This window comes from Somniosus microcephalus, chromosome 1, assembly GCF_052327205.1.
Source record: "Somniosus microcephalus isolate GS21.2 chromosome 1, FLI_Smic_1.0, whole genome shotgun sequence".
NCBI classification, from domain to species: Eukaryota; Metazoa; Chordata; class Chondrichthyes; order Squaliformes; family Somniosidae; genus Somniosus; species Somniosus microcephalus.
The window spans coordinates 460,666,317-460,690,681 of record NC_140987.1 but is presented as its reverse complement, the minus strand read 5'-3'; positions in this window follow the sequence as shown (position 1 = coordinate 460,690,681).

Sequence of the window (24,365 nt, the reverse complement as noted above, 5' to 3'; positions counted from 1 at the left end):
GAGATTCCTTTGCAACACTATGTATTGTTTCACCATCTTACTTAAATCCTCTTTCATTTCTTGCAAATTCTCTTGCAGGCGGGGTATTGGGGCCCCTACCGGGTCTTCATAATTAACCAACTCGTCATTTAGACTATCTGGCGCATTTAGTTTTATCACCTCCCTTGAATGTACATACACCAATCTGGTGTGTCCAATTGTCACAGGGATCTTTGGCGTAAAGCAGAAGTTAGGCTTTGTGATTGCACACACAAGGTTACTATATTGGTACTCAGTCTCTGTGGTGGCTATACAATACTCCCCTTCGCCTCTATATCCCGAGCGGGTGTGATGGTGATCAACATGTGATAATTCCAACGCACACCCCTCTGTCTTATTATAGCCGCACTCATCCCTAGGGCCTTCTCCTACTGGATGTGGGCATATCATAAGCGTGCCCTTCCTGTGGCATCCGTTTAGGGAGACTCCTTTCATAGTACCATTCTTCCTGATGGCATAGGTATCAATTGGATAGTATTGGAGGTATTTCTCACCCCTCACTATGCCTATGTTTGTTACCTGGTACTGTGGGTATGGAGTCGTGTCTCGTCCCACCACTGGTATCAAGAGTACCATGCCCATCATTGCTGTCACTTCTGCTTTACATTTTTGTATCACTGGATATACTCTGGTCATCCCTTTGAGGGTACAAGCACTCAGAGGGCGTGGATTCTGGCTCAGGCCATAGAGCTGTGTGCTGTTACTCCAGTCTGGTACCTCGCCTCACTGTATCTGTGCCAGATTATGTTTTAACTGTCCGGTAATCCATTGGCCATAGGCATGACACACGCCTCGCCCTACCCCGTCTTTTGTCTGTTCCTCATCTCTATGGTTTAGTTTGTTGATAACGCTAGCATGGTCCTCTATAACCTTGATTCCCTCAAGTAATTTCCTTATCGTGTGTCCTCCTAACTCTGATCCTTGTCGAACCAAACCAGTTTCCTTCTCTAAAATCTGTTGTATTACCCTTTGTAGTCATTCCACACTACTTTGGACTCCTTGGGCCCCGATTTTCGGCTTGTGTGGGAAATGGTCGGATTTCCCCGAATGTGGGGTTTCTGACACACATAAAAAAGTGTCAGCCAGCCCCACGCAATTTTCCCTCAAGTGGCCAATTAATTCCCAGCATGTGGGAAGCCTTGCTAATTGTCTAAATCGAGTCAGGAATCCCCACAATATGATGTCATCATTCGTGGTGCTTTCAAGGTCCATGGCAAGCACTGCATCCTCTGAAGGCTTCCAAATGAACCATACAGGATGTCATAAGGAGCCTGCAGCAGCTGTGGCCAGTGCCAGACCCCGAGCTGCCTTCAAATTCGATGAGGCTTCACTGCAGGCATTATTGGATGGGGTTAGGGCCCACAGGGAGGTCCTCTTCCCTAGGTCAGGGAGGAAGAGGCCTCCCACTGAGACCAATGCTGCATGGATGCAGGTGTCAGCAGATGCCAACTCGCTGGGAGTCACCAGAGGAACCTTGGCATTATATCTCTAACTCCTTCCTTTACTCCTGTAGTGTATGTAACCGTCTACCTTTAAGAGAACTATTGTATGTAACCGTCCACCTTTAAGAGAACTATTTTAGGGGTTGCACTACTTTATTTTGGCTTCTGTATACTGTAATACCGGTAGTGACCACACCGGTATATAAGTGCTGGGTAAGAATTTATTGGGCAGTCTGTGTGTTAATTCACTGTACAACCCACAGACTTTACAGTGGCGACGAGTTCGATCGTACCCTGCGGCAACAATACTTCTGAAACAGTTAACGAGCGTCGAGAAGAGGCAACCGCCCTCGTCGTTTTGCTGAGAGAAAACTCGAGTCTGCAGAGCAAGAAGGAAGGAAGACTTCAAACACGAAGCCTTCCATCAGCAACAGGCACTGATTGTCCCCTCTGCCACGGTGGGGAGTGAGCCGATCAGCACGAGAAGCAAGTCGGCCACGGTGACTGTGAGTAAAGGGAAAATAGAAAAAAAAAATAAACGGAGGATAAGGGCAGTGAACTCGACCACGGTCGAGGGGGAAAGGAGCCGGACAGAAGTCGGGCCCAGAGGCGCTGAGACGGGGCAGCGTGGAGCACGGAAGCCGCGGTACAAGCGGGCTGGGGAGCGTTGTGAGGCGGCTAGACCGCGACGGCGAAAAAGGCCGGACAACTACCGCGACCACGAGGCGCTGCGACCGGGATCGTAAGGCGCGGGAAGATATATAAATAAATAAGCCACAGAGAACTCAGCCGCAGCCGGGGAGGAAAGCACCGGACTGCGAGAAGCTGGGAGGCGCGATTGGGGTGAAAAAGGCCGGACAGTGATCGAGGCCACGAGGCGCTGCGACCGGGATCGTAAGGCGCGGGAAGATAAAAATAAATAAATCGCGGAGAACTCAGCCACAGCCGGGGAGGGAAACACGGACTGTGAGAGGGCTGGGAGGCGCGATTGGGAGCCCGAGAGAGAGCGAGCGAGAGCCGCGCAAGCGGGAGAGACAGAGCCCGAGAAAGAGCGAGCGAGAGTCGCGCGAGCGGGAGAGACAGAGCCCGAGAGAGAGACCGAGCGAGGTTCCGGCCAGCGGCTTACAGCAGCTGCCGTGAAGGACCAGGAGCTGGATCTGTCCGACGCTAACTGGTTGTCCCCAGCGCCGGTTGCCCCTGCCGAAAAGAAGAAGGGGGGGGGGGAACAAGGAACGCGATCGGCTTTTCTAGCGCGCGCTTCAGAATAAACTGAAGCCGGCGCACAGACCGCAAACCCCGTAAACCAGCGGTCGGCGCCCGAGGGCAAAGCTTACCCTCCCACTAGAAGAAGACAAGCGCGGGAAACCGCCATTTTTGAAAAAAAAAAGCGAAAAAGTTAAAAAGTTAAAGAGAAATTCTGTTGTTCGCAGAAAGATAGTGAGAGATAGTGAAGATGCCTAAGCATGGTAACATCAACAACTTTGATGCCGAGGTGGAAGATTGGGCCACGTACGTAGAACGTATCGAGATATATTGTGAGGCCAATAAAATAGAAGATGATGATAAAGCTATAACCTTGCTAAACGCGATGGGGGCGAAGACATACGGCCTATTGAAGCATCTTCTATCACCTGCTAAACCGGCGGATCAGACTTTCGCTAATATTGTTGCTGTCCTGAAGGATCATTTGAATCCCACACCGTTGATGTTGGCGGAACGATTCAAATTTTATGCGAGAACGCAACGGAAAGAGGAAAGCAACGCGGAATACTTGGTCGAACTGCGTAGATTAGCGAAATACTGCCAGTTTGGAGGAAATCTGACAGAGGCATTGAGAGACAAGTTCGTGTGCGGGTTGTCGAAGGAAGGAACGCAAAAGCGACTGCTCGAAGAGAACGACCTTACACTTGATAGGGCTGTCCTTATTGCAGCATCGCACGAAGCCGCAGCGAAAGGAACTGCGGAAATGCAGCTAAAGGCAGCGGTACTCAGTGTGGATCAAATTACTTCGGGTACAACGAAATGTTATCGTTGTGGGAAGACAACACATGACCAGAACCAATGCTGGTTTAAAAACCAGGAATGTCGAAAATGTGGCAAACTGGGTCACATCGCTAAAGTATGCTGGTCAGGGAAGAAGACCAACAACCAAAAAAAGCCATCACAGGAAAAGTACAACAAAGTACACAAGGTGGCTGAGAAGAGTTCAGATGAACAGAATTCGGATTCAGACCCAAATGACCAGGAACTGGGTAGTCTGAGAATTCACAATGTGAGTAAGGAAGCTGACCTACAAACTATCTGGGTCATGCTAAAAATAGCCGGAGTCCAAGTGAAAATGGAATTGGACACTGGATCAGCCCTATCAGTCATAAATCGAAGGGATTACAACCGGCTATTCTCACATATACCCTTGAGAGATACCAAGTTCGTATTGCAGACGTACACGGGGCATAAAGTATACCCCATGGGAAAGATAAGAGTCAAGGTGAGAGACAGGGGCAAAGAACACCCAGGAATGGACTTATATGTACTACCTGAGGGAGGACCACCACTTCTAGGACGGGAGTGGATCAAGAAAATAGACATGGAATGGCACTGCCTAAAAGCAATAACGAGTGAGGACTCGGGGCAGACAATCAGCTCAGACTCTGAAACGGATAACGATAAGACCAGCCCAAGTATGAAAGACAAGTCTAAAATGGACTTGCTGACTAAGGTTGGTAGAACGAATGCGTACATAAAGGCTTATGCTCCAGAGGAGAACAAAGTTTCAGAACAGAATTCCTCTGAACAACAACAACATAGTTGGACAGAGAATTCTGAGTCTGTTCAAGTTACAGACATATATATTACTGAGGAACATCGAGCTCGAACGCAAACTTATTTCAGATTACGACAGCAATTAGAACAATTGAGTTGCCGTCTCGAGCAAGAGATGAAAGCAATGAAAAAGTTCTATGATACCGAATGGGGGAATCTGGGAAGACAACAGAAGCAGCTGAGGGAGAAAAGGGAGCAGGAGCACACAAACCGTCTGCACGAGGAGGCCAAACGAATCAAAGCTGATTCGGCTGCTGAAGGTGCGTGCTCTAATCTGGTGGAACAAGATGTGCCGCAACTGAAGGCGCTTGTTAGCAGGTTGCAGGCAGAAAAGGCGGAATTGGTCGACATGACTTCCGAGCTCCTACTGAAGTTGGGTGCAGCATCACCGGACGATTCAATTGTGGAAATTTGAATGGTGGGGGCTGCGGATGATGGCGAAGTAGAAACAGCAAAGGAGCCCCAGGACAAGGTTATAAACAGCCCTGCAGCTAATGGGAAATGGAGGATGGCAGAAGAGTTAACAGTCAGCCAACTCCTCCAGGGCAAGGTTATAAACAGCCCTGCAGCTAATGGGAAAGGGATGATGGCAGAAGAGTCAACAGTCAGCCAACTCCTTCGTATGCTGAGGGATAAGACTCTACAATGGAAAAAACATAAACACGAGCCTCAATCGTCAAAGGGAAGGGGTTCGGAGCTCTCAAAAGTTATTGGAAGAGCTGAGGTGGCAACACAGACTGAGAAGACTGCAGCAGAACAGCCTTTGGATGCCGAAAGTACGCTGACGCACGTCAAGGTAGAACAACAGAATGCTGAAACAGCTACTTCAGTAGAGGGATTGAATAGGCCGATCAATCAATCTCCGAATGAAGTTGAAGTATTGAAATCACAAATGAGGTCATTAGTAAAAGACTTGCAGGAAGCCCAGAAAAAGCGGGATGAATCTGAACGCATGATGAAGTCTCTTCAGGACAGATGTCGGGATGTGGAACAAAAGCCGGCTAACGTCCAGCTGGGTAAGGAGGAAATAGAAGACCCTCTCGCTGGCCTACCTCAGGATGACACCGAATATTACCAGGACCTGTTGAGTGACACTGAATATTACGAGGACCTGGTCTGCCCAGCTTGTGCTGAAAACTCCCAAAGTGCAGAAATCAGGATGAATCACTTAAAGTCTAAGGAACATAGGGAGATGGTGGCGTTACAGCTGGCAGCTGACAAGGGAGCCCAGAGAGTCTCCAAGAAGCAGAAAAGGAAAAGACGAAACAGAAGATGATAACCATCTGAACCATTATCACCTCTACCAGATCACACACGTGGTCCCTCAGAACGGAGCCAAATCAGTTGGGAAGTAGGGGAACTTCCCAAGGCAATCCAATTGTTTTTTTTTTAAAAGTCAGCAATGCTGGTTCAGAAGTTACAGAGTTCAAGCTGTTAAGTTAGGGAAAGACTATTGGACGAGTCACTTCCGCAACGTGAACCGACTACACCACCGGGAACTGCTACACCACGGAGGCGTTGTCCGGACTGAGTCAAGAAGCGCAGGAGACGCCTCCACCGAGACTGAATCTGTGAACTGTTTTCTGCAGAGACTGAATCTGTGAACTGTTTTCCGCAGAGACTATGGGCTAGATTTTCAGTATAGACAGTTTTGGGGCGCTGACCTTAGCGCCCGCCCGAAGTTAGCGCCCGCCCCAAAGTAGCGCCCCGTTGCCAGAAATTCAGTGGCTTCGCCCTAAGAGGTTGGTGGAGCGCTAAAAGAGGCGTTCCACTACTATCTTTAGGCGCTAAGCCGGCGGTGCAGAGCGCAACACCCGAGCTCGGGCGCAGCGCACGGCAGACACTCTGGTGCCAGTGAGCTCTTAAAGGGGAAGGGTGCATGTGTTCTTTTCAAAAGCAGAGTCTGGGGGGGGGGGGAGAGAAGAAGAAGATAAAGATGAGGAGGAGGAGGAGGAGGAGGAGGAGGAGGAGGAGGAGGAGGAGGAGGAGGAGGAAAATACACCGTTCACAACACACTGGATCCTTCCACACAACACATGCAGACTGCCGTTTATAGTGCATGAGGAGTGCCCTTTAAGTTGCGCTCCCCAGGGTCTGTTGCGTTCCATTTTACTAACGCTCTGGACGCCAGCCGCACAATGGGGCGGTCCGACTGAAGTTTGGAATCGGGGCGGCCAAAGGGCGTTGCACGAGGATGTGACGTCATTTTCTGCGCGCGCATCCGGGCGGCCGCTAAACTTTGCACTGGCGCTAACGGGCAACTTAATTTGGGGCGGGGCGCAAACTGCGCTGCGCCCGGGCGCTACACGCATAGCGCCCGAAAATCAGTTCTCTTAAGGCGCTAACTGCTGGCGCAAGCAACTGAAAATCTAGCCCCATATCTGTAAACTGTTTTACATGAAGTTGAATACATGTATGTTTAATGGGGAATAAGTATGTTGTAAGCTAAAAAGGGAGGATTGTAGTGTATGTAACCGTCTACCTTTAAGAGAACTATTGTATGTAACCGTCCACCTTTAAGAGAACTATTTTAGGGGTTGCACTACTTTATTTTGGCTTCTGTATACTGTAATACCGGTAGTGACCACACCGGTATATAAGTGCTGGTTAAGGATTTATTGGGCAGATTCGCCCTGACCTTCGAATAGTAAAGTCCTGTTAAAAGTTACTTTTGTAATCTGTGTATTAATTCACTATACAACCCACAGACTTTACAACTCCCCCACAGTACCATCCAGAGCCCCCGTCCTCACTGTGGAGGAGGAAGAGGCCGTGCAGCCAGACTCCTCAGAGGAAGCTCCAACCTCTGAGGGTGCAGCGTCAGCAGAAGTAAGCGCACCCAGCACCAGCGCAGACACTCACACCTCGGGGGGACCTTTGGGACATAGAGTAGTGTTGTCACCTGGTGTTTCACAGCTGACAAGTGAGCCTCAGCAGATTCTGGAGACAGGGACAGCAGTGGAGAGTCCTCGTCGGAGGGCACAGGGCTCTGCCAGCTCAGCTCAGCTGTGCTGCATCTCGACCCTCTGCCTCTGGGTCCATCCGCAAGAGAAGAGGTGATGGATCTCCATGCACAGATGCAGGAGTCTCTGGCAGGTTTTGTCTCCAGGGTCGCTGCGAGTGTGGAGCGAATGGAGGAGTCCATAGCGACCATGAGCAGAGCCTTTGTGGAGTCATTGGTGCATGAACGCAGCACCATGGAAAGGTTGGCAACCTCCATGGAGGAGATAACTCGCCAGCATACGGAAAACATGGTAAGTGCTCATAAGAGAATGACATCTCTTGAGGAGCATTGGCCATCTGTTGAACAGAGAAACCAGATCTTCATGGAAGTCCTTCTGAGTAGGACTGCCAGTGCAGAAACGGGTCCCCATGGCCCCCTAAAGCGCAGCAAGGTGCTCTCAAGCCACTTCCAAGCGCTGGCCCCTTCTGGCCTGTGCAGCTTCAGGTGAGTGAGCAGCAGCCTGGTGCTCCTGGTGCTCATCCTGCTGTTCCTGGTTCTGCTGCTGCCGCCTCTGCTGTTGGAGATCCTCTAATGCCAGGAAGGGAAGGTGCCAAAGGCCTTCCATGCTTCTGGTAGATGCCTCGGTTGAGGAGGTCCTGAGTTAGGGTGGTGAGAGGGGCTTCCCAGGAGCTCACACTGAAGAAGTGTGTGAGGCTCCAACTTTCTGCAGCTGCTCCTAAGGCTTCAAATAGTTCCCCCAAGCCTTGATCAACAAGGTCCTGCAGCCTACAAATGCTGCCTCTTTAAATATCGTCAGCCCTCAGCGACCTGCTGCTGCAAGCAAGCAAGCCAGCTGTTTTCACGCCAGCTCTCATCGGCGGGGTTCCCCGCAGGCGGGTTTCAGGTGGGGAAAGCCCCAAAGTCGCAACGGCACGGGAAAATCCACTTCAACAAGCAGATAATTGCTTGTTTGTGCTCCGACGACCAGTCCCGCCAGCGGCGGGCGGGACTGAAGCGGGGTGCGCGGAAATGGCAGTCCGAAAGTCGGATGGGGCGGGGAATCAGGCGGGGGGGGTCCCGACCCGCTTTTTCCGCGATTTTCGGACCACGGCCGCATGAAAAGCCGCCCGACAGCTGCCCGAAAATCGGGGCCCTTGTATATCTAGGGCATTAATGAATGATGTCCCCGTGTTTATTCCCGTGAGTATATCGGTTCCTAAGCTCTTAATCCTTTGGTGGAATGCAGCATCTCCCCTGAAACTAGTGGCCCCTGTCGCATCAGCAGCTTGATTAATTACATTCTTTATCATATATGCATACAATTCTCTAGTTTTAGTAAACTGTTAAGTATGTGTATTGTATTGAACAATTAACACAAAGACTTAAACGTATAACTCAAACAGGTCTTTACTGGTTGGAGGTAGGGACTATACATAGGTCTTTACTTCATGCCCACAGGCGGGAACTGAGGGGAGATCAGTACCCACAGTACTATTTATACCCCTATGGCCAGGAGTGGTACTGCGTATCACTACGCCCAACAAGTAGTGCAGTCCTGTCCATAGGTTCAAAGTAGCACACATATTACATACACAACATTCCTCCCTTCCTAGCTTTACAGTCATCTCCCCATTTAACATAACGTAATAACATATATACATATATAACTTCAGGTTTACATAACAGAATAACATAGATACATAGATAACTTCATGTCAAAACAGATCACAGATTCAGTCTCTGCGGAAAACAGTTCACAGATTCAATCTCTGTGGTGGAGTCGGTTCACGTTGCTGGAGTGACTCATTCAATAGTCCTTCCATGGATTTAACAGTTTGAACTTCCGAACTGAATTGGCTCCGTTCGGAGGGACCACGTGTGTGATCTGGTAGAGGTAATAATGGTTCAGATGGGTCATCTTCTGTTTCGACTTTTCCTTTTCTGCTTCTTGGAGACTCTCTGGGCTCCACTGTCAGCTGCCAGCTGCATGCGCAGTTCCTCCTTCTCTCCCTCCTTTTTCCGTAGTAGAGCCACCTTCTCCCGATGTTCCGTAGACTTTCGGTGCTCCTCCATGATTTCTGTATGGTGGGAGTCGAAGTTACAAGTTGGGCAGGACAGGACATCGTAATATTCGGTGTCGTCCTGATCTAGGCCAGTGAGAGGGTCTTCTATTTCCTCCATACCCAGCTGGGTGTTAGCCAGCTTTTGTTCCAAGTCCAGACATCTTTCCTGAAGAGACTTCTTCATGCGTACCTCTTCATCCAGCTTTTTCTGGGCTTTCAGCAAGTCGTTTACTAATGACCTCATTTGAGATTTTACTACTTCAACTTCTTTTGGAGATTGATTGATCGGACTATTCAATCCCTCTACCGGAGCAGCTGTTTCAGCGGTCTGTTGTTCTACGTTGACGTGAGTCAGCGTACTTTTGGCATCCAAGGGCTGCTCTGTTGCAGTCATCTCAGTCTGTGTTGCCACCTCAGCTCTTCCAATAACCTTTGAGAGCTCCGAACCCCTTTCGTTTGAATATTGAAGTTCGTGTTCAAGTTTTTCCCATTTCAGAGTCCTGTCCTTCAGCATATGCAGGAGTTGGCTGACCGTTAACTCCTCTGACATCAGACGTTTTGTGTGCTCCTGCTCCATTTTCTCCATCAGCTGCTTCTGTTGTCTTTCCAGATTCTCCAACTCTATATCAAAGAACTCTTTCGTTGCATTCAACTCTTGCTCAAAACGGCGAAGCATTTGTTCTAATTGCTGTTGTAGTTTGAAATGGAGTTGAGTTCGAGCCCGGTGTCCCTCAGAAATGGGCACATCAGTAGACTTGCGAGACTCAGAATCCACAGTTAAACTATGTTGTTGTTGCTCAGTGGAATTCTGTGCTGAAACTTTGTCTTTTGCACCTGAGTTGGGCTTACCATCATCCGTTCCAGAGTCTGGGCCGACTATCTTCACCGAGTTCTCACTCGTTATTGTTTGTAGGAAATGCCAGTCCATATTCATTTTCCTAATCCACTCCCGTCCTAGTAGTGGAGAACCTCCTTCAGATATCACATATAAGTCCATTATTTGACTGTCTTCGCCCTTGTGGACCACTGCAACCTCTATTTTCCCGATGGGGTACACTCTTTGCCCCGTGTATGTTTCCAATATAATCCCCGTATCCTGTAGGGGAATATGTTGGAATAACTTTCCGTAATCTTTCTTATTTATGACCGTCAATGCCGATCCAGTGTCCAATTCCAGTTTTACTTGGACTCCTTCTATCTGAAGAGTGACCCAAATTGTCTGGAGGTCTGCACCCTTACCAGCGTTGAGTACTCTTAAGCTAGCCAGTTCATTACTGCTAGCGTCTGAATCGGACTCCTGTTCGGTCACCTTGTGTACCTTTGCGTATTTTCCTTGCGGTGACTTCTTGTTGCTGGTCTTCTTCCCTGACCTGCATACTCTAGCTATATGTCCAAGCCTACCACAAGTTCTACATTCTTGGTTTTTAAACCAACACTGGTTCTGATCATGCGTTGTCTTTCCACAACGATAACATTTGCCAGAACTCACACCCAATTTGTGTGCACTGAGCTCCGGTGACCGTAGCTGCATTACTGCCGTGCCTCTCGCTGCGGCTTCGTGTGCTGCTGCCATAGTGACCGCCTTCTCAAGCGTCAGCTCATTCTCCTCGAGCAGTCGCTTTTGTGTATCCTGTTTAAATAAACCACACACAAATTTGTCTCAAAGTGCCTCTGTCAGTCCCGTTCCAAACTGGCAATATTTCGCTAATTTACGCAATTCCAGCAAATAATCAGCATTGCTTTCATGCTGTAGCTGCCTTCTGTCGTAAAATTTAAATCGTTCCGCTAGCATCAGCGGCGTGGGGTTTAGATGATCTTTCAGGACAGTAACAATCTCATCGAACGTCTTATCCGCCGGTTCATCTGGTGATAACAGGTGTTTCAATTGCCCGTATGTCTTCGCACCCATTAAATTTAATAATGTTAAAGCTTTATCTTGGTCATGAATTTTATTGGCCTTACAATAATTTTTTACTCTTTCAACATATATGGCCCAATCTTCGAGGTCACATTCAAAGGTGCTAATATTCCCGTGTTTAGGCATTGTAGATTTGCAATTTCTCAGATTTTATTTTGTTTACTTGTTATCAAAGATGGCGGCTTCCCGCTCTTGCCGTCGTCCTCCGCCCACAAAATGGCGGTTTTCCCGCGCTTGGCGGTCTTCACCCGTCCCCCGACGCCGTCTCCCTTCAGCCCCCGAGTGCGGCCCTTATCTTTGGTTCCGATTGCTGGCCCGCGCTGCGCCTCGCACTTGAAGCGGCTCCCGGCCTCTGGCTCACCCGCTCGCGCGGCTCTTGCTTGCTCGCTCCCTCCCGGGCTCTGGCTTACCCGCTCGCGCGTTTCACCGCGGCTCTTATCAGGGATTGCGATCGCCCTTATCTTCTCCAACTTCCCCAGCCCTGTCTTTGCAGCCAACACTGCACGGCTTACCCCACCACCTAGGTTGAACAAGGAAACTGCAGAAAGACTTCTGTCAGTCGCTGGAAGCTGTCAGGATGTTTGCTGCACTCCAGTGCTCAGTCGCTGATGGAGGCTTCAGAGTCCTAAAGCCTGTCGCTTCTAGTGGGGTGGTGATGTTTGAAACCTCTCTTCAACTGCCGCAGGGTAAGAACCTGACTCGTCGCCAGTGTTAAGTATGTGTATTGTATTGAACAATTAACACAAAGACTTAAACGTATAACTCAAACAGGTCTTTACTGGTTGGAGGTAGGGACTATACATAGGTCTTTACTTCATGCCCACAGGCGGGAACTGAGGGGAGATCAGTACCCACAGTACTATTTATACCCCTATGGCCAGGAGTGGTACTGCGTATCACTACGCCCAACAAGTAGTGCAATCCTGTCCATAGGTTCAAAGTAGCACACATATTACATACACAACATAAACCTTTCATAATATCCTGGCCATTGTAACATGGTTAAGTTCCTTATCACCGGTACAATTTTGTGTCTCACGTTACCATACAATTGTTCTCCCTCGGTAAATAATACTAGTCCATTCATAGGCCCAGGTTTCATATCTGGACATTGTAGCATCCTCGGTTCGCTTGTCTCTTCTTTCTGTTTATTGGGAGCCGTGGATGAGACTCCGAATGTGATTGTTCCATTAAAACATGGCACTTCTTCATCATGTACTTGTCGTGTAATGTGGGATGTCCCTTCGCTTATTTCATGATGCATATGATTCCCAGCAGTAATCCCATCTTCATGGTGAAGTTTCCCTGTAAATTAAGCAGAGACCTGGTCGTCGCCAGAGGTTAGTTTATCTCCGGTGTTTATTCCATTGTTCCTGTGGGATTTAAGATCAGGTGGGTTATTGCTATATCGTTTTAATTGGGTCCAATATTTCTATCTACCCTTTCCCCTCATATCTATACATGCGCACGTATCGCTGGTCATGATAACCTCAAATGGTCCGGTTCATCTAGGTGAGAACCCCGATCTCTCTGGCAATATTTTAACAAATACCTGCTCGCCCACCTTGGGTAGGGGCTCTGAGGCCCCCTGCTTTTGTGTATTTTTATCTCTGGTGTCTTGTTGTTCTTTAACTTCTTGTTTGAGCTCCTTCAATTGATTATCCAATGTTTGTACGTATTTCCTAATTTTATCTTTTAAGGGTCCTAGTCCCTCGCCACCAGATGCTACTCCTTCCGGCAGACGCATGGCTCGTCCAGTCATGAGTTCATATGGTGTCAGTCCGGTCACCCTGTTTGGGGTGGCTCTCAGCCTCATCAGGATACATGGAAGGACATCCACCCATCCCTGTCCGGTTTCGGCTATGGCCTTGCTTAAGGCTGTTTTCAGGGTTCTGTTCCTTCGCTCTACCATGCCTGAGCTTTGCGGATGATAGGGGATGTGGAACTTCTGTCTTACTTCCAGTAACTTACAAGCTTCCTTCATTACCTTTCCCGTAAAGTGGGTACCTTGATCTGAATTTATTTGCAACGGGACCCCCCATCTCGGTATCACGTCGTTTGCAAATATTCGGGCCACAGTCTGAGCACTACAATCTCTGGTGGGAAATGCTTCCACCCACCTTGTAAACTGGTCTATGATCACTAGGCGGTATTTCTTCCCTCTGCTGTTGGGTAGGGGTCCTGTAAAGTCTATCTGGAGGTTTTCCCAGGGGTCTTTGGGTCATGGCTGGTGGGCCATTCTAACCTTTATAGGCCTACCCGGGTTGTGCTGTCCACAGATGATGCAGCGTCTGCAGTACCTTGCCACATCTTGTCCCATTCCGCCCCACCACCAATCCATACTTAGTCTACCTATCATGCCATCCGCCCCCATGGTCCGGCTTATGGTATATTTGCAACAAATTCTCCTGGATACAGCGAGGGGCTACCACCCTGAGGTCCTTTTTCCATGTTCCACCACTACCTCTGGCTGCGCCTCTCTTTGTCCACTGCTCCTGCTCCTCCATTTCGGTCTCCCCTTGGATTCTCTTAATGTTCACTTCTTCTGCTCCTATTCTACCCGCTGCTATTGGTGTAGGCATCTCTGTGTCCGCTGCTCCTCTTGCTGCCTGATCAGCTAGCATATTTCCCTTTTGTTGCTCGCTCATTATCTTGTGGTGTGCCTTTATTTTAATCACTGTTACCTCTTCTGCTCCTCTTACTGCTTCTACTAGGTCTCTCACTACCTCCTCATGCTGTATTTGTCCTCCTCCGGAGGTTACATTTCCTCTCCTATTCCATGCTGTCATATAATCATGCACTACCCCAAATGCATATCTACTGTCTGTGTATATTTACTCGTTTTCCTTTTGCCAATTTCAATGCTTCTGTGAGAGCCACTAGTTCTGCTACCTGCGCTGAGGTTCCTCCTTCAAGCCCTCCCTTTGCAACTGTTTCTCCGTTCTCAGATACTCCTGCCCAACCAGAGTGTGGCTCTGCATTTATATATCGGTGAGATCCGTCTACATAAAAGGTGTTTTCAGGATTTTCAAGGGATGATTCTGATACGGTTCCTCTGACCTCTTCTTCGATTACTAACTGACACTCGTGTGCCTCACCCTCTGATAGCATTCCCTCTGCGGGGTTGACTCTATGTTCCCTTATAATCTGGACTGATCTGTCCTTGGGTATCAATACTGCTTCCCAAGCCGCCCTCCTTCATACAGCCTTCATTTTGCCTGTGTTTAGCAGGTCCACCACTGTGTATTGCGTGTGTAATATCAGCTGTCCTGACATAGTGATGGGCTCGCATATCCGCACCGCCCATGCGGCGCAGTCGAGGGCCGCCACGCATCTCGCCATTCCTTTAGCCATGGGGGTTTGTTGGGTGGAGTAATAGGCAATTGGCCTCATATCTCCCCCGTACTCTTGGGTGACTATGGCGTTATAGAAGTTCCTGTCTATACTGCAGTATATATGCAATGGTTTGACTATATTTGGCAATCTTAGTGTGAGTGCAGACGTCAGGGCTGCTTTTAATTTTGCATAAGCCTCGTCCTGCTCCGATTCCCATTCTATCTTATCAGTGGCGGGTCTCCCCCCTATATCTAATCGTAAAACCAAGTGGAGAGAACATGCAGTGGGCCATTCCTCGTCACACCAAGCTGTGGCTGACTGTAGAGAAATAATAATGGAATAATATCAGATTGACGAGCAGAGTTTAACCTTTAATCTGGTTACAGAGACTGTAACACTGCGAGTGTTTTGTTTCAGCACATACGTCTCAAGGTTGTTTGAAGAGAGCCTGCCCGACAACAACATTGTACTCGACTGGTGTAGTGTATGTACCGTTAAGGGAGAGAACTACTTTTTACAGCTCCTGTATACTGTAGTACCGGCAGTGACCACACCTGTATATAACCCTGAGTAGGGATCTGTACTGTAGTTTTAGAGCAACCCTCACCCAGTAAACACCTGTTGATTGTTTCTCTGCAGTCTCTGTCTATTTGTTGAAGGACACCATACATCAAGATTCACCGATTTAACATTGGCGACGAGTCGATTCGAACCTACCTGCAACTCTGCAGAAGAAGGCCGATTCCAGGGGCACGGGCGTCAACCATCCGGCAGAGACTCCAGCGAGACGGGCTGGCAGCAGGTACGGTGCAAACCCCTTCCTGGACGGCAGCGGCTGGAGCCGACCGACGGCACAGGGGAAGGCCGAGCAGCGTCGACGGGGTAAGAGAGAGGGTAAAGTGCACAGGGCGCAGCCGGGGTTGAAGACCGAGCGGCGTCGACGAAAAAAAAAAAGAGAGACAGGGTGAAGCGCACAGGGCGCAGCTGGGGTTCAGGACTGAGCGGCATCAGTGAGAGAGGCGCGCAGGAAAACGCACAGAGCGCGTCCGGTGTTCAAGGGCTGAGCAGCGTCCGCGGGGGAAGAAAGGAAAGCGCGGAAGACGCCATTTGAGCCGCAGCGGAGAAGAAGGGAGAGCGCGGGAGACGTCATTTTTGAGCCATAGCGGAGAAGAAGGGAGAGCGCGGGAGACGCCATTTTGAGCCAGCGGAGAAGAAGGGAGAGCGCGGGAGATGCCATTTTAAGCCAGTCTAACCACACCCAGGGATGCCGAAGAGTGGCAGTGTCACAGCGTTCGACAATGAAGTCGAAGATTGGGCGACATATGTAGAACGCATAGAAGTGTACTGCAAGGCGAATGAAGTGCCAGATGCCAGGAAAGCACTGGTATTGTTGAATTCCATGGGTGCAAAAACGTATGGCTTACTGCGAAACCTAGTAACCCCAGAGAAGCCAGTGGAAAAAGATTTTGAAAGCATAGTGGCAATCCTACAGGACCACTTAAACCCCACACCGCTGCTGATAGCAGAAAGATTTAAGTTTCACAAAAGGAACCAGCATAAAGATTAAAGTAATGCTGAGTAATTAACGGAACTGCGCAAGCTATCGAAACACTGCCAGTTTGGAACGGGACTAGCAGATACTTTAAGGGACAAGTTTGTGTGTGGGCTTGAAAGTGAAGGAACCCAGAAACGGCTTCTGTCAGAAAAGGATCTTACGCTGGACAAGGCTTTCAGCATGGCAGTATCACACGAAGCAGCCGCACGGGGCGCTGCAGAGATACAACGGAGACCACAAGAATATGGCACAAATGAAATGTCATATGGAGCAGTGAAGTGTTATCGCTGCGGCAGAACAACACACGACCATAAGGATTGTTGGTTCAAGGACCAACCAAGTGTGCAGACAGTGTGGAGAAGTAGGACACATAGCAAGAGTCTGCAGGTCGGGAAAGAAAACCAGCAGCAAGAAATCTCCACAGGAGAAGTACAAAAAGGTACATAAGGTGACGGAGAGTAGTTCAGATGAACAGAAAAGTAATACAGACTCCGGAAGCAAGGAGCTGGGTTGTCTGAAACTACATAATGTAATCAAAATGGAGGATCACCAAACTATCTGGGTCACGCTCAAGATAGACGGAGTCCAAGTGAAAATGGAATTGGACACAGGATCAGCCCTAACAGTCATAAACCAAAGGGACTACAAGCGGCTATTCTCACATATACCCTTGAGAGATACAGAGATTGTCTTGAAGATGTACACGGGGCAAAAAGTCTACCCCAAAGAAAAAATAAGGGTGAACGTTATATATAACGGCAAGGAAACACCAAAAATGGACCTATATGTATTGCCAGATGGAGGACCACCACTACTAGGACGTGAATGGATCCGGAAGGTACAGCTAGCTTGGCATTCCATACAAGCACTGACTGTAGATGCCAAAAAGGATGATGACGTCACACCTGGATGACTGTCAAAAATGCTAACTGACGCACAAGAAGTGTTCCAGGAGGGACTCGGAACACTAAAAGGCATAACAGCGATGATCAAAATAGAGGAAAATGCAAGCCCAAAGTTTTTTAAGGCCAGACCGGTGCCTTATGCGATCCGCCCAGCTGTCGAAGCAGAGCTGGAAGGTTTGGAACGTTCAGGAGTACTGTCCAAAGTGGACTGGAGCGAGTGGGCTACACCCATCGTTCCTGTAATATAGAAACATAGAAACATAGAAGATAGGAGCAGGAGTAGGCCATTCGGCCCTTCGAGCCTGCTCCGCCATTCAACGAGATCATGGCTGATCATCCAAACCCTAGCACCCGGTCCCTACACCGACAGCCATCCCACCCAAGCCCTATCCCCGTAACCCCGTAACCCCACGTATTTAATCCCCCCTAACACTAAGGGCCAATTTTTTATCATAGCCAATCAACCTAACCCGCACATCTTTGGACTGTGGGAGGAAACCGGAGCACCCGGAGGAAACCCACACAAACACGGGGAGAATGTGCAAACTCCACACAGACAGTCACCCGAGGCCGGATTTGAACAGGAATGAAGAGGCCGTTGAGTAATACGCCTGGGGAACCAAAGAAGGTTCGCATCTGTGGGGACTTTAAGGTGACAGTGAACCCAGTCCTTCACACGGTACAATATCCGCTTCCGTGGATTGAAGATATTTTCGCCTCGCTATCTGGAGGAAAACGCTTCACTAAGATTGATCTGGCCCAGGCGTACCTGCAAATGGAGGAAGAAGAAGCCTCGAAACAGTACCTCACGATCCACACTCATAAAGGTCTCTACCAATACAACCGGCTGGTGTTCGGGGTAGCATCAGCTCCGGCTATTTGGCAAAGGGCAATGGATCAAGTCCTGCAAGGGATTCCAGGGACCCAGTGTTATTTGGACGACATCCTGGTCACGGGCGAAAATGACAGTGATCACCTCGCCAACCTGGAGCAGGTGCTCACTAGATTGAAGGAACATGGGCTCCGAGCTAATCGCCACAAATGCGAGTTTTTCCAGAAGCAGATCTCGTATTGTGGCCACGTTATTGATGAAGAGGGGTTACATAAGTCCCCTGAAAAGATTGAGGCAGTAGTCAAGGCTCCAGCACCGAAAAATGTGTCACAACTGAGGTCGTTCCTCGGGCTGGTGAACTACTGCCATAAGTTCTTGCCGAATTTGTCTACAGTACTACACCCACTGAACACCCTACTGCAAACGGGGGTACCATGGAAGTGGAATGACGAATGTAAACGAGCTTTCCAGAAGTGCAAAGAATTGATCACATCAAAAGAGGTGTTGGCTCATTTCAACCCAGCACTACCAATTCGCTTGGCGTGTGATGCATCACCCTATGGTATTGGAGCGGTGCTGTCGCACAAATTCCCAGACGGCTCGGAGAAGCCAGTAGCCTTTGCGTCTCGGTCACTAAACTCAGCCGAGCGTAACTACGCCCAGATTGACAGGGAGGCCCTCAGCCTAGTGCCGGGAGTGAAAAAGTTCAACCACTATCTGCATGGGCAGAAGTTCACCTTGCTGACCGACCACCAACCACTTGTCTCCATCTTTAATCCAAAGAAGGGCGTTCCGGTGATGACTGCGCAACGGCTACAAAGATGGTCCCTTTTTCTAGGCGCGAACAAATATGAAATCGAGTATAAGGGCACGAAACAGCATGGAAACGCTGGTGGGCTATCACGCCTGCCACTGCCTACTGCAGAGGAAACACCAGCAGTGGACCCTGTCAAAATATTTTATTCGACTATAATTGATCGCTTGCCAGTAACTAACGCGGATATAGAGAAGGAGACCCGAAATGACCCGACACTGTCTCGGGTATATGACTTGACGGTGAAGGGATGGCCAACACATGGCGACTCACTGTTGCCAGCATTCTCATCCAGAAGAGAACAGCTGTCAGTATGCCAGGGGACCTTGATGTGTGGATCCCGAGTGGTAATTCCACCCAAGCTAAGGGAGAGAGTGCTCAATGAGCTTCACGAAGGTCATCTGGGAGGGGTGAAAATGAAAAGCCTTGCTAGGGCTTATAGTGTGGTGGCCGGGGATCGATCAGCAAATCGAGGACCTGACAAAGAGCTGCTCAGGATGCCAGAAGGTCCAAAATGCACCACCACATGCCCCTCTACACCCATGGGAGTGGCCCTCCTCTCCATGGCAATGGGTGCATATTGATTTTGCTGGTCCATTCATGGACTCAATGTTTTTAATAGCCGTGGATGCGCACTCAAAATGGCCTGAGGTGATCAAAATGTCCTCCATCACCACGGAGAAAACGATTGCAGTCCTACGGACCATATTTGCCAGGAACGGCTTGCCAGAGCAGATTTGCTCTGATAACGGACCACAGTTTGTGTCCGAAGAGTTTCGGAAATTTATGAAAAGAAATGGGGTAAGGCATTACACATCCGCCCCGTATCATCCAGTCACAAATGGATTGGCTGAGAGGTTCGTACAAACCTTTAAAAAGGCAGTGAGGGCCATGTGCGATGACGACATTCCACTGCAGCATAAGGTGGACAATTTCCTGTTAGCCTACAGAAATGCGACACATGCAGTTACCAACCAGACCCCGGCCATAATGTTCTTTAACCGAAGGTTGAAATCTCGTCTGGATTTGCTCAGACCAAATGTACGAAGAGATGTTGAGAATAAGCAATTCCAGCACATCAATGAGAAGCCGACAAGGAGCTTCAATGTAGGGCAACCAGTCTTGGCCCGCGACTACCGAACAGAGAAATGGCAGCCAGGAACGATATGCACACGGCAGGGGCCACTAATGTACACAGTGGATGTTGGGGAGAACATTGTGAGACGCCATGTCGACCAGATCCTAGCGTCACAGGAACGAGTCAACCCCATGTCTCGCGTACCTGGTAATGAACCCAACATACAGATAGCATCTACCCCAGAAACAGTAGCATCGGAAGCTGATGAACCAACCGACGACAGGGGGCCAGAATCGCCTCTGCACCAAGAGCAAGACACTCAGGAAAGGCGCTATCCAGAAAGGATCAGGAAGCCGCCCCAAAGACTGAATTTATAAATGAACTATTTTCAGTTAATGTTGCATGTTAAAAGTGTTAATTGTTAAATGAATGTTATGGTACTGTTAATCTAAAAGGAGAGGAATTGTAGTGTATGTACCTTTAAGGGGAGAACTACTTTTTACAGCTCCTGTATACTGTAGTACCGGCAGTGACCACACCTGTATATAAACCCTGAGTAGGGATCTGTACTGTTAGTTTTAGAGCAACCCTCACCCAGTAAACACCTGTTGATTGTTTCTCTGCAGTCTCTGTCTATTTGTTGAAGGACACCATACATCAAGATTCACCGATTTAACAACTGGTTTGTTAGGATAAATTTCAGAAAGTTGTTGTGACAGCTCTGGGGAGCTGCGGGTTGCTGAGTAAACACGGTGCCCATTCGTGATGCCAACTTTCCTTTAAGTGAGTATCGCAATCTCCTGTGAATGACCTTGCACCAGCATCGCTCAAAGCAGACAGCGTTTTCAAATCGCAATCAGACCGCCAACATATTGCCGATCTTTCCGGGGTGAGGGGGAGAGGGGGGTTGTGTGGAAGCCCTGAGAGCGGACAGTGAACCCGGGGAGTCAGGACATGGAGGCTCGGCCGATCTTAACGGCAGGGCCTCATTTAAATAAATCTCCCTGGACTCCCACCCGACCGTGTGCCCGGCCCACTGCCCCACACCCACTGCCCGGCCCACTGCCCCACACCCACTGCCAGGCCCCCGACCCGACACCCACTGCCCCATACCCACTGCCCCACACCCTCTGCCTGACCCACTGCCCGACCCACTGCCCGATCCACTGCCCGATTCACTGCCCCACCCATTGCCCCACACCCACTGCCTGACCCACTGCCCGACCCACTGCCCCACACCCACTGCCCAATCCACTGCCCGATTCACTGCCCCACCCACTGCCCCACCCACTGCCCGACCCACTGCCCGACCCACTGCCCCACACCCACTGCCCCACACCCACTGCCTGACCCACTGCCCCACACCCACTGCCCCACACCCACTGCCCGACCCACTGCCCGACCCACTGCCCCACACCCACTGCCCGACCCACTGCCCGACCCACTGCCCGACCCACTGCCCCACACCCACTGCCCCACACCCACTGCCCCACACCCACTGCCCCATACCCACTGCCTGACCCACTGCCCGACCCACTGCCCCACACCCAGTGCCCCACACCCACTGCCCCACACCCACTGCCCCAAATCCACTGCCCCACCCACTGCCCGACCCATTGCCCGACCCACTGCCCCACCCACTGCCCCACCCACTGCCCGGCCCACTGCCTGACCCACTGCCCGACCCACTGCCCGACCCACTGCCCGACCCACTGCCCGACCCACTGCCTGACCCACTGCCCAGCCCACTGCCCCACACCCACTGCCCGACCCACTGCCCCACTGCCCGACCCACTGCCCGACCAACTGCCCGGCCCGCTGCCCAATTCACTGCCCGACCCACTGCCCAACCCACAGCCCCACACCCACTGCCCCACACCCACTGCCCGACCCACTGCCCCACACCCACTGCCCGACCCACTGGCCCACCCACTGCCCGACCCACTGCCCAACCCACAGCCCCACACCCACTGCCCGATTCACTGCCCAACCCACTGCCCCACACCCACTGCCCGACCCACTGCCCCACACCCACTGCCCGGCCCACTGCCCCACACCCACTGCCCCACACCCACTGCCCGACCCACTGCCCCACACCCACTGCCCGACCCACTGCCCCACACCCACTGCCCCACACCCACTGGCCGACCCACTGCACCACCCATTGCCCGACCCACTGCCTGACCGCGTGTCCGGCCCACTGCCCAATCCACTGGCCGGCCCCTCTGCCCGACCGGGGGTGGGAGTGGGAATCTGGAGGCAGGAGGCTGCCACCAGGGATCCGAGGGAACGAGCCCCGGCTGTCAGTGCAGCCACAAAAAGCTGGAAATGGTCTGGTCATTCAGTGCCTCTACAAAGAAATAGCTTGTGACATATTGGCCAGGACAATGGGGAGGACTCCCCTGCTCTTCTTCGAAATAGTGACCGTGGGATCTATTACATCCACGCGTGAGGGCAGACTGGGTCGCGGTTTAACGTCTCATTTAAAGGTGGAACCTCTGAGAGTGCAGCGCTCCCTCAGTACTGCCCCTCCGACAGTGCGGCACTCCCTCAGTACTGCACCTCCGACAGTGCAGCGCTCCCTCAGTACTGCCCCTCCGACAGTGCGGCACTCCCTCAGTACTGCACCTCCGACAGTGCAGCGCTCCCTCAGTACTACCCCTCCGAAAGTGCAGCACTCCCTCACTACTGCCCCTCCGACAGTGCAGCGCTCCCTCGGTACTGCCCCTCCGACAGTGCAGCGCTCCCTCAGTACTGCCCCTCCGACAGTGCGGCACTCCCTCAGTACTGCACCTCTGAGAGTGCAGCGCTCCCTCAGTACTACCCCTCCGAAAGTGCAGCACTCCCTCACTACTGCCCCTCCGACAGTGCAGCGCTCCCTCGGTACTGCCCCTCCGACAGTGCAGCGCTCCCTCAGTACTGCCCCTCCGACAGTGCAGCGCTCCCTCAGTACTGCCCCTCCGACAGTGCAGCACTCCCTCAGTACTGCACCTCCGACAGTGCAGCGCTCCCTCAGTACTACCCCTCCGAAAGTGCAGCACTCCCTCACTACTGCCCCTCCGACAGTGCGGCACTCCCTCAGTACTGCCCCTCCGACAGTGCAGCACTCCCTCAGTACTGCCCCTCCGACAGTGCAGTGCTCCTTCAGTACTGCCCCTCCGACAGTGCAGCGCTCCCTCAGTACTGCCCTCCGACAGTGCAGCGCTCCCTCAGTACTGCTCCTCCGACAGTGCAGCACTCCCTCAGTACTGCCCCTCTGACAGTGCAGCGCTCCCTCAGTACTGCCCCTCCGACAGTGCAGCACTCCCTCAGTACTGCCCCTCCGACAGTGCAGCACTTCCTCAGTACTGCCCCTCCGACAGTGCGGCACTCCCTCAGCACTGCCCCTCCGACAGTGCAGCGCTCCCTCAGTATTGCCCCTCCGACAGTGCAGAGCTCCCTCAGTACTCCCCCTCTGACAGTGCAGCACTCCCTCAGTACTGCCCCTCCGACAGTGCAGCGCTCCCTCAGTACTGCACTGGAGTGTCAGCCTAGATTTTGTGCTCAAGTCTCTGGAGTGGGACTTGAACCCACAACATTCAGACTCAGAGGCGAGAGAGCTGCCCACTGAGCCACGGCTGACACTCAACATACAATCAGTGTCCTGATGGAAGACTTTCAGCATTAGGCAAATTAGCATCAATAGAGCAAATGGCCCAAATCTGTGCATCTGTGAGGAACGGCTGGTCAGGAGCAGCATAGAAACATAGAAACATAGAAGACAGGAGCAGGAGTAGGCCATTCGGCCCTTCTAGCCTGCTCCGCCATTCAATGAGATTATGCCTGATCATCCAAATTCAGTACCCTGTCCCTGCCTTCTCCCCATACCCCTTGATCCCTTTAGCCTTAAGAAATATATCCAACTCCTTCTTGAATATATTTCATGAATTGGCCTCAACTGCCTTCTGTGGTAGAGAATTCCACAGGTTCACCACTCAAGAAATTCCTCCTCATCTCTGTCCTAAATGGCTTACCCCTTATCCTTAGACTGTGACCCCTGGTTCGGGACTCCCCAACCATCGGGAACATCCTTCCTGCATCGAGTCTGCCTAGTCCTGTTAGAATTTTGTATGTTTCAATGAGATCCCCTCTCATTCTTCTAAACTCCAGCGAGTACAAGCCCAATCGACCCAATCTCTCCTCATACGTCATTCCTGCCATCCCAGGTATCAGCCTGGTGAATCTTCGCTGCACTCCTTCCATGGCAAGAATATCCTTCCTCAGATAAGGCGACCAAAACTGCACACAATATACAACATACCATTTGCCTTCTTAACCGCCTGCTGCACCTGCATGCTTACCTTCAGCGACTGGTGCACAAGGACGCCCAGGTCTTGTTGCACTTCCCCTTCTCCCAATCTATTGCTGTTCAGATAATAATCTGCCTTCCTGTTTTTGACACCAAAGTGGATAACCTCGCATTTATTCATGTTATATTGCATCTGCCATGCTTCTGCCCAATCACCCAACCTGTCCAAATCATCCTGGAGTTTCTCGGCATCCTCCTCACAGCACACACGCCCACCCAGCTTTGTGTCGTCTGCAAACTTGGAGATATTACATCTAGTTCCCTTGTC